Source organism: Pogona vitticeps, chromosome 5, assembly GCF_051106095.1.
Source record: "Pogona vitticeps strain Pit_001003342236 chromosome 5, PviZW2.1, whole genome shotgun sequence".
NCBI classification, from domain to species: Eukaryota; Metazoa; Chordata; class Lepidosauria; order Squamata; family Agamidae; genus Pogona; species Pogona vitticeps.
Window position 1 is genome coordinate 79,084,697 of NC_135787.1, and position 11,724 is coordinate 79,096,420.

At 41.6% G+C, this 11,724-nt stretch overlaps 1 non-coding gene across 1 annotated transcript; it reads right to left on the reverse strand.

Annotated features, from left to right (window-relative positions):
• Positions 1–340: 340 nt before the first annotated feature.
• Positions 341–500, reverse strand: LOC140707937 (U1 spliceosomal RNA). The gene has a single exon (XR_012088066.2). It is a non-coding gene; the product is annotated as a U1 spliceosomal RNA (small nuclear RNA).
• Between the last annotated feature and the right edge of the window lie 11,224 nt (positions 501–11,724).

Consider the following 11,724-nt stretch of genomic DNA (forward strand, 5'->3'; position numbering starts at 1 on the left):
TTAGGACTGCACATCTATAGTATGAGATTGGACCTTTTAGCCAATACTGCCATTCCTTGCCCTGGAACAAACAGACCATATTTTTTGCTCCATAAGATGCAATTCCCCCCCCCAAAAGTGAGGGGAAAGTATGTGCGTCTTATGGAGCGAATACTGTAAAAAAAACGTTCAGCAACCACCACCCAGAAACCTCCCACCACCATACTGGTAGGCTTCTGAACCAGCACCAGAGGCTGCTCACCACTCTGTCATCTGTGCTGCTGGCTTTCCAGGAACTGCCTCCTGGAGCCCACCTGGAAAGCCAGCAGGGCCAACAGGCCTATGGCAGCAAATTTAAATGGAAGAGGGCAGTGAAAACAGCCAAGGACTGAAGGGGAAAGAGTGATTCTAGAAAGACCAGGGGAAATCACAGGGATCAGCACACCCAAAGTGCAATGGATGAGCCTCACCCTGGAAAAACCACTTTCATGATCATGGTATCTCCCCTGCCACGTAAGTATGAGTTGGAGTGGCCCCTGCACCTCCTGCCCCCTTCTGTGCCCAACCCCCAAGGCATGATGACCCCCCAGCTGCACCTCCCACTCAAAACAGGGCTGCGCAGCCCCAGTCCTGCCAGAGGCCAAGAGAGCTACTCAGTGTTTTGGGGTGCCCCACGGGACCCCCATCAGGGCTGGATGTTCCTCCCACAATCCTCCAGTGCACAGATATTAGTATACCTAATGTTCGGAGGAAGGCAGGGAAAGTGGGGAAATTCAAACTTTCAGTTAGTGAAGAGGCTGCTTGTCTGCTTCCTCGCTTGTCCAAGCTGTTAGAGAGCTGGGAGAGAAACCTGGGACTGCCTGGGACTGCCTGGTATTGTCATTTTAAAATGTAAAATTTTGTTTAAAAGCTGCTTGTTTGGGGTTAAACCATGCTTTGGTGAAAAGGTGCTCCGTTTGAGTTGAAACCTGCTTGTTTAGAAACATGCATACTTGCTTTAAATACTGCTGCTAGTTTTGCTTTGGGAGGGAAAGGTATTTTTCTACACCCTGAGGACTATACTCCAATTTTGAGAGGGGTCTGAGGAGTTGAATTAAGGGGTAGGCAAGGCGAGATCTAAAGTGGGTGGGGCTGCATCAAGTTGAAATAGCATGTAGAAGTATGGTGCGTGCACTCTCCACCTGTTTCAAGCCATTTCTACCCTACCCTGTCCATTAGTGTGAGAGTTGTAGTCATTTCTGTTTCCTAAGCTTGCTAATATCCACTTAAATTGGTGATATTGTGGCTTCCACTTTTTCCCCAAATACAGCATACACGATTCAGTTATGTGAAGAGAGATGGGATGTGCAGTTCCATGTGGTAATTTATTTATTATTGCAATTGTTTATATAAAGTAACTGTGCTATTTTTCTTATTTATATGCCACTTGATACACTTGAGGCATGTTTGACTTTCCATCTCCGGCATGAACAGCATTCTAGAATGAACTACAATTACAACTACTAGGAAAGCATTACAGTAAAAGGATTTCTACCTTGCTGATTGCAGCGATGCAGGAAATGGAAGGATTGAACACACACACACACACACACACACACACACACACACACACACACACACACACACACACACACACACACACACACACAAAGAAAAAACTATTATTGGTCTATTTCCATTTTTTTCAAAATTCAGATTTTTCCCTGCAGAAAACAGATTCACAATGACAGCTGTGCAACTGTTATCTCTGATGCTGAAAAGCAGTGCCATGGTTTAAGTACAGGTAGCACAGTCAATATGCCACCTTAATGAAGGTAATTTTGATTCAGGCTAACTGTAGAAGAGGCCAGAGTGCTACTCTGATTCCATGGTGACAGAATGGGTAAGAAAAACAAAACAAAACAAAACAAAAACACTTGTTAGGATAGAACAGAATTCATTCTTTACTGGTAACCAATTAACCATATGCCCCCTCTCAGGAATAAAACAGACTTAGAAACATTTCTATTAAAATAATTCATCAGATCTCCATTAAAATGATTCTGTCTCTTTGGAAGTAGAATTGCAGACTTGTTTTTTGCTTGCTCACTCTCTTTCTCTCTCTGCCTCTCTCTATCTCTCTATGTCCCTCTGTCTCTCTTTATAAATAAACTATATAATGTTCAAACCTTTTGCCTAGTTTCCACCGAAAACATACATTTGACCAAAATCAATACCTCCTAACATGGGAAGAATCCCTGCCAAATTCAGCAAGACTTACTGTCTAGTAAGAGCCAGAAATGGAAAGGTGTTTGGAAGAATTTCACACAAAATGCAATTTATGTCCCATTTTTAGGGCAACCAAATTCATCAGTCAACATAGTGCCCTAGATTGGTGCTCAGAAAAGGGCATTTTAGATTAAGCAAAGTGACAGGCTATCATCAGCCCTTTTGCTGAATGTTCTTTATATCCATTCCACTGACGCTGCAAAACATGATCTCTGTTGTTTCCTGGTGATTCTTTATCTCTTCCAGTTGTGATTTTATACATGGGGTGAAGTAACAGAAAGGCTTCTGTAACGAAAACAAAGGGATCGTACATCTATGTAAAATTATAATTATATATGTTTAAAACATAATATATTACATGTAAAACATAAAGTTCCACATCCTGTTTTTATACAAGTAATATGTGATGCTCCAACTGCACAATTCCATTAAATCTTTGTTTCACAGGTGGGGATCATGCACTGCACCTGTTAACATGAACAGGTCTATGACTTGCAAAAAAACAAAGAACACATTCTTATATAAGCTTCATCACTCCCACAGGATTCCACTCTTCACTCAGTGGAATCCTGTGGGAGCAGAAGGATGCAATAGAACAGCAGATACTGATTGGTGTCCAGTGATGCCATTGCATGGGCACAAGGTCTGTAGTGCTAGCAGTTATGTGTTTGGGGAGTTATCATAAAGGTAGCATCCAGTACAATTTTGTCATGCAAATGGTTTCACAACTGGTTCTGCAACCAGTTGTGCAAAACTGCAACCCATTTTCATTTTGCTAGTGTTACTTTAGACATTGGCCAATAGAGTACTACAAGTTTGAAATCCCATAATTTACTATTCCTTTTTAAAATGACAACACTTATTAACAAGAGGAAGTAGCTGTATTACTGAACTGTTTCCTCTCTGGAACACTGCTAACTACCTTACAAACTCCACTCCCAGTTAACTTACTAATTAGCTGTGAGGGCCTAGGTTTTCTTTCTGATCAGTGTCAGCATATCTGGTTTCATATAAGGCTTCACTCAAGAGATTTCTTTTAGATTTTTCTCTGGTCCAGCAATCGCTGTCACCTCAGGTTCCTTAGCTTCCACTGACACTCTGGCCACAGTTTTATTTTGAAGGCTGCCTCAGGAGTTTCCCTCTGCATACACACAGACTATCTCATCTGACTTCAGTCTTACTTGTGGTCTTCCCTCAGACTTCACCTTCCACTGCTGTTTGAGTTCTTCAGGCTTTAGCCTATCTTCTTCTCACTTCTCCTCTTGCTCACTTCTGACCTCTTGACAAACTCTTCCTGACTGATGAACTGCTTAAGTCACTGTGGAACCCCACCAACCAATGTCCATGAGCTGGAAATCTCTAGGCAATCATTTTATTGTCAGTTAGAATTCACAAATACTAGTTGCTAAGAAAGGACCAACATGCAGCTTTGAAATGTTCCTAAATGCAATAAGTCAAACTTCACTACCTTTTGATTTGTTCCATCTGTACCTAATGTACAATTAGGGATATATATTTTCTTTGAATACCAACTGGTAGCCCCTAATTATTATGGCTGGATGTTCACCAAGGCAAAAAATATGCATATGTTACGAGGATTAGTTATGGCAGCAGGGGCCAGGCTTTGGACTACGAAGAATAAAGAAATACTCTGCGGGCTAACTTTTTGATTTTCAGTTCCATACATCTTTATCATCATCTTATACTTCCTCCAAGAAGCTTATGAAGGTAGACATGCTTTCTCCTCATGTTTTCCTCACAACCTTGTTAAATAAGTTAGGACATGAAAGGGTAACTGCCCCATGATTTAAGCATGAATTCAGGTGTCTCCCATTCCTAATCCAACTCACAAAACATTCAAACATGCAGGGGCTCAGGACTTGAGTTTTGCTTAGAGAGTTGAATATGAGCTACAGTAAGCATGCCAAAGAACAGAGGATCTAAATCCAAAAGCTGCCGGTACAGCCTACATGGTAAATATAGTGATTCTTTTGTGCTTTATAATATATTCTAAAATGACTTTTAATAAAGGAGGCCCTAATGGTAGGAAGCAGTACAGATCAAGTATTTGATGGGATAACTTTTGTTTCTAAGTGGCTGAGGTCTAAAGATTGTACATCACATAGTTCTCTGTTCTTCTCAAGTAGGAGAATGGGGTAGCAAAGATGAAAGCTCTTGAAATCAGAAGCATTCGTAGCAAGCACTCAAAATTCCCTGAAAACTTTTGTCTAACCATGACAAAATAATGTCCTCATTTATATCTGACTTGTTCACATAGAGAGATATTGTGTATTTCAATTTCATTTTGCACTGTCTGACAATTCAATTCCTCAGTTCATTAAGGTCCATGCCATTGGCACAACCCTACCTAGCCAAGAAACCTGGGTGGTTGTGCTGACCTCAAACCCACTGGAGCTGTGCTAAACCAAAACCCCTACCAGCCTAACATTGTTGAAAATTGCTTGGCATCACCCTGACCACTTGGTCCAAATTTTGCCACCATAGTGGCTATGAGTCCAAGGTGAGAGGAGTTTTGGTCTGGTGTAACTCAACTTTCTCCTGCTTCTCCCCTTTTTTTGACTCTTCTACCAGTTGATCTCAGCCATCACAGAGGAGTTGTGCTGTGACAAGAGTTATTGAACTGACACAAAGGCAGTTGTGCCAGCACATGAGATTTCTGTCCATTCCAAACTAGTTACAACTGGTACATACTTGTGTTTTGATTGCCCTGAAAAAAAGACCAAGAAGTTACTCCAAGTTGTAGACTAAACCTGGGCTTGCCTCTGTTATTTCTAGGCTTCATACTATACAAGGAAAATTAGAGGAAATTGTACAAAATAAGTTAAACAATTCCTGCTCATTTCAGTGCAATCACAACTTGAAGATATGCTAGCTGTATAGGGTTTGGATTAGGTAGAAGCCTCTTTATCACCAAAAATGCCCCTCTGATGGCAGGCCCTTGTTTTGCTGACCACCAAAGAATTGATGCTTTTGAATTGTGGTGCTGGAGGAGACTCTTCGGAGTCCCCTGGACTGCAAAGAGAACAAACCTATCCATTTTGAAGGAAATCCACCCTTAATGCTCACTAGAAGGACAGATCCTGAAGCTGAGGCTCTAATACTTTGGTCATCTCATGAGAAGAGAAGACTCCCTGGAAAAGTCCCTGATGTTGGGAAACTGTGAAGGCAATAGGAGAAGGGGATGAAAAAGGACGAGATGGTTGGATAGTGTCATCGAAATTACCAACATGAATTTGACCGAACTCTGGGGGGCAGTGGAAGACAGGAGGGCCTGGTGTGCTCTGGTCCATGGGGTCACAAAGAGTCAGACATGACTTAACGACTAAACAACAACAACAATAGGGGAGGGCAAAAAGCAAACTTGACAAACCTGCTATTTGTCTACTGCAATCTATAACTGTTTCAGTTTTTTCCTGGCCATCTTTATCTTTCCCTTATTTCCATGGTTGGAGCAAGTTTCACTTATAAGTAAAATACTTTTTTCCCCTAGCAGTGAGAAACAGAACTGTAGATACACAGTGTGGAGTAGTGGACAGAATAATAAATTAGGACTTAGTAGAACTGGATTTGAATCCCCGCTCAGCCATCAAAACTCACTGGGTGCGTGTGGAAGTAATCATGACAACTGGAATTCTTTCTTATTAGGTTGAAATGTTTTGCTACTCACTGAAGAAGCTACTCACATGAGCAGTGAAACATTTCAACCTAAGAAGAAAGAGGTCCAGTTGCCATGACTTGACTAACCACACCTGGATGACTGAGAATCTTCACAGATACACTGGGGGTGTGGAACTGATAAAATCACTCCTCAATTATCTCATCTTGAAAGCCCTGTAGAGGGTCACTGGAAGTCTGTTCTGACTTGAAGGCACATAGCAAGAAACAGAACTACTGTACCTTGGTCCATATTATTTTAATAGTGGCCTTCATTGGGATTTTTTAAAATGTACAAATAAACACAGTAGTTTTGATTTGTATCAGTGAGTCCTTCACTTCTGGACAATGGCAGTTTGATGAAGGAGCCTGACTACTTACAGGGGAATAAGTTTGGGCTGGGGAAAAACAGCCTTTCATGCCAGAAATACCTTCTGGAGACTAGTGTGATCTCTGAGCACAGAAAACTTTGCCATCTTTGCCCTAAGATATTGCTTCTCTAATAAGAACTGTGTGGGGAAGAGTGACATCAAGCACTGTAGAAGGAAAATTGTGACTGTGAAAACTGTGAGTGACGTGCCCTATGGTAAAATTGCTAGTCTTTAACAGAGTTCCTAAATAGAGTTCACTTTAAAACTGCTGATATTTCTTCTTCTGTAGCCACAATCATCCTGAAAGGTTGCCACTTCAGAGGTGTTAAGCATTAGCTACAATAATCCCCCATTTTCAGCAGAGAAGCTGCAGGGAGTCTGCCGAACACCAGAAAAGTGCAGCCTCTCAAATGTATTTTTCTAAATTTGATCACAGACAAAGTGAATACAACAAACTAGCTTGCATGGGAAGTATGCCATTGTCCGTCTGACTCAAACAGGTAGGTGTAATTTTATTTTATTTGCTAGGCATGAGTATCATTTAGAAAGGCTGGGGAAAATTTCCTCCCATCCCCTTCACATCTTTCAGACTATGTATAATGGTTCCTTAGGAACATTTTTTTTACTGGTTTTCTGTACAAAATAAATAAGCAAAAGACACACATCTCTTTGTTTAAAAAAGGCATTTTGACCTAATCACTCAATATGCGTTCTCTCCAGTACCAATTGTTCAGGAGCAGGAAAGCCCTATTGCATTTATATACTGCTGGCTGACCACTGGAGGACAGATCAGGAGGTTTCTTGATTCCTTAATAGGTTATCATATGTGGTTGGTACACTTGACTCCATGATAGTTTAGAAAGTGTTTGTGTTCTATTTTGATTCTTTTATAATATGTGCTTGTATATCATGCCAGCCAGGGGATATGTGTGCCTTTGTGTATACAGACAGAATCCTGTGTAAACCCAGAAAAGGGAAATATAGCTTGCAAAAAACATCAGATATTAATATGATTGAAGAGTTCTGATGGTCTTTACAGGCAAAAAGTGCCCCCATCATCACTAACTGGATTGCATGTCACAGGAAACACCATTCCTCATGCTTCAGTTGTTTCTCAAAAATGGTGCTACACTTGGGAAAGCTAAGATCATGGCCACTGGTCCCATCACCATATTTCCCTTTTCTAAGTCTTGTTGTTCTTTAGTCGTTAACTTGTGTCCGACTCTTCGTAACCCCATGGACCAAAGCATGCCAGGCCCTCCTGTCTTCCACTGTCTCCTGTGTGTTCAGTCGTTTAGTCATGTCCGACCCCTCGTGACCCCATGGACCAGAGCACGCCAGGCCCTCCTATCTTCCACCGCCTCCCGAAGTTGTGTCAAATTCATGTTGGTTGCTTCGATGACACTGTCCAACCATCTCATCCTCGGTCGTCCCCTTCTCCTCTTGCCTTCACACTTTCCCAACATCAAAGTCTTTTCGAAGGAGTCTTCTCTTCTCATGAGATGGCCAAAGTACTGGAGCCTCAGCTTCAGGATCTGTCCTTCCAATGAGCACTCGGGGTTGATTTCCTTTAGAATTGATAGGTTTGTTCTCTTTGCAGTCCAGGGAACTCTCAAGAGTCTCCTCCAACACCACAATTCAAAGGCATCAATTCTTCGGCGGTCAGCTTTCTTTATGGTCCAGCTCTCACTTCCATACAACACTACAGGAAAAACCATAGCTTTGACTATTCGGACTTTTGTTGGCAAGGTGATGTCTCTGCTTTTTAAGATGCTGTCAAGGTTTGTCATTGCTTTCCTCCCAAGAAGCAGGCGTCTTTTAATTTCGGGGCTGCTGTCTCCATCTGCAGTGATCATGGAGCCCAAGAAAGTAAAATCTGTCACTGCCTCCACATCTTCCCCTTCTATTTCCCAGGAGGTGATGGGACCAGTGGCCATGATCTTAGTTTTTTTGATGTTGAGTTTCAGACCGTTTTTTGCACTCTCCTCTTTCACCCTCATTACAAGGTTCTTTAGTTCCTCCTCACTTTCCGCCATCAGAGAGGTATCATCTGCATATCGGAGGTTGTTGATATTTCTTCCTGCAATCTTAATTCCAGCTTGGGATTCCTCCAGTCCAGCCTTCCGCATGATGTATTCTGCATATAAGTTAAATAAGCAGGGTGACAATATACAGCCTTGTCGTACTCCTTTCCCAATTTTAAACCAATCCGTTGTTCCATTTCCAGTTCTAATTCCACTCCAGTATCTTTGCCAAGAATGCCACATGATCAGAAACAAAAGGCTAAAAGATATGACGCTGGAAGATGGGACCCTCAGGTCAAAAGGCGTCCAACATGCTACTGAGGAAGAGCGGAGGACAAGTACAAGTAGCTCCAGAGCTGATGAAGTGGATGGGCCAAAGCCGAAAGGACACTCAGCTGTGGACGTGCCTGGAAGTGAAAGGAAAGTCCGATGCTGGAAAGAAAAATACTGCATAGGAACCTGGAATGTAAGATCTATGAACCTTGGGAAGCTGGAGGTGGTCAAACAGGAGATGGCAAGAATAAACATCGACATTCTGGGCATCAGTGAACTAAAATGGATGGGAATGGGTGATTTCAACTCAGATGATTATCATGTCTACTATTGTGGGCAAGAATCCCGTAGAAGGAATGGAGTAGCCCTCATAGTCAACAAAAGAGTGGGGAAAGCCGTAATGGGATATAATCTCAAAAATGATAGAATGATGTCAATACGTATCCAAGGCAGACCTTTCAACATCACAATAATCCAAGTTAATGCACCAACCTCCATTGCTGAGGAGACTGAAATTGAACAATTTTATGAAGATTTACAACACCTTCTAGAACTGACACCGAAGAAGGATGTTCTTCTCATTCTGGGGGACTGGAATGCTAAGGTAGGGAGTCAAGAGATAAAAGGAACAACAGGGAAGTTTGGCCTTGGAGTTCAAAACGAAGCAGGGCAAAGGCTAATAGAGTTTTCTCAAGAGAACTGTCTCCTGGAGTTGGGTCAAATTCATGTTGGTAAATTTGATGACACTGTCCAACCATCTCGTCCTCTGTCGTCCCCTTCTCCTCTTGCCTTCACACTTTGCCAACATCAGGGTCTTTTCCAGGGAGTCTTCTCTTCTCATGAGATGGCCAAAGTACTGGAGCCTCAGCTTCAGGATCTGTGTTTCCAGTGAGCACTCAGGGTTGATTTCCTTCAGAATGGATAGGTTTGTTCTCCTTGCAGTCCAGGGGACTCTCAAGAGTCTCCTCCAGCACCACAATTCAAAAGCATCAATTCTTCAGCAGTCAGCTTTCTTTATGGTCCAGCTCTCACTTCCATATATCACTACAGGAAAAAACATAGCTTTGACTATGCGGACCTCTGTTGGCAAGGTGATGTCTCTGCTTTTTAAGATGCTGTCTAGGTTTGTTATTGCTTTTCTCCGTAAAAGCAGGTGTCTTTTAATTTTGTGGCTGTTGTCACCATCTGCAGTGATCATGGAGCTCAAGAAGATAAAATCTGTCACTGCCTCCATATCTTCCCCTTCTATTTGCCAGGAGGTGATGGGACCAGTGGCCATGATCTTTTTTCTTTTTCTTCCTTTCTTCCTTTCTTCCTTTCTTCCTTTCTTCCTTTCTTTCTTTCTTTCTTTCTTTCTTTCTTTCTTTCTTTCTTTCTTTCTTTCTTTCTTTCTTTCTTTCTTTTTCTTTCTTTCTTTCTTTTTTTCTTTTCTTTCTTTTCTTTCTTTTTTTATGTTGAGCTTTAGACCATTTTTCGGACTTTCGTCTTTTACCCTCATTACAAGGTAAGTTAATTCTTCCTCACTTGGAGTCATTAGAGTGGGATCATCTGCGAGGCTGTTGATATTTCTTCCGGCAATCTTAATTCCAACTTGGGATTCATCCAGTCTTGCCTTTCGCATGATTTATTCTGCATATAAGTTAAATAAGCAGTGATACAATATCCGGCCATGTCATACTCCTTTCCCAATTTTGATCCAATCAGTTGTTCCATATCCAGTTCTAACTGTTGCTTCCTGTCCCCCATATAGATTTCTCAGGAGGTAGATAAGGTCATCAGGCACTCCCATTTCTTAAAGAACTTGCCATAGTTTGCTGTTTTCCACACAGTCAAAGGCTTTTGCATAGTCAATGAACCAGAAGTAGATGTTTTTCTAGAACTCTCTGGCTTTCTCCATAATCCAACGGATGTTAGCAATTTGGTTTCTAGTTCCTCTGCCCCATTGAAATGCAGCTTGTACTTTTGGGAGTTCTCGGTCCACATACTGCTGAAGCCTACCTTGTAGGATTTTGAGCATAACCTTGCTAGCGTGTGAAATGAGTGCAATTGTATGGTCATTGGAGCATTCTTTGGCACTGCCCTTCTTTGGGATTGGGATGTAGACTGATCTTTTCCAGTTCTCTGGCCACTGCTGAGTTTTCCAAACTCTCTGGCATATTGAGTGTAGCACCTTAACAGAGTCATCTTTTAAGATTTTAAATAATTCCACTGAAATGCCATCACCTGCACTGGCCTTGTTGTCAGTCATGCTTTCTAAGGCCCACTCAGTAACCACACTATCTGGGTTGTCCAGGATATCCAAATCTTTCTGGTATAATTCCTCTGTGTTTTCTTGCCACCTCATCTTGATGTCTTCTGCTTCTGTTAGGTCCCTACCATTTTGGTCCTTTATCATGTCCATCTTTGTACAAAATGTTCCTTTAATGTCTCCAGTTTTCTTGAACAGATCTCTGGTTTTTCCCTTTTTATTATTTTCATCTATATCTTTGCACTGTTTGTTTAAGAAGGCCCTCTTGTCTCTCCTTGCTATTCTTTGGAATTCTGCATTCAATATTCTGTAACGTGCCCTATCTCCCTTGCATTTTGTCTCCCTTCTGTTCTCTGCTATTTGTAATACCTCATTGGACAGCCACTTTGCTTTCTTGCATTTCTTTTTCTTTGGGATGGTTTTTGATGTTGCCTCCTGTACAAAATTATGAGCCTCCATCCATAGTTCTTCAGGCACTCTGTCCACCAGATCTAGTTCCTTAAATCTTTTCTTCACTTCCACGGTGTATTCATAAGGGATTTGATTTAGATTATACCTGACTAGTCCAGTGATTTCTGCTACTTTCTTCAGTTTAATCTTGAATTTTGCTATAAGAAGATGATGATCAGAGCCACAATCAGCTCCAGGTCTTGTTTTTCCCCCATTACAATCCAATATTCCTTCATATAAGGCTGGGACAAAAGGCATAAATTTAGAATTAAATAGGGTGCCACATAACAAATGACCTCATATAGAATTGTAATTTGAGAGACAGAGAGAATATTCACTGTTTTCAGACTTCCTTGTACATAGAAATGGAGTCAATGGAAGAAGAAAAATATGATGATAAGGTATATTGATCCCAACATTGGAAGTCAGGATTTGC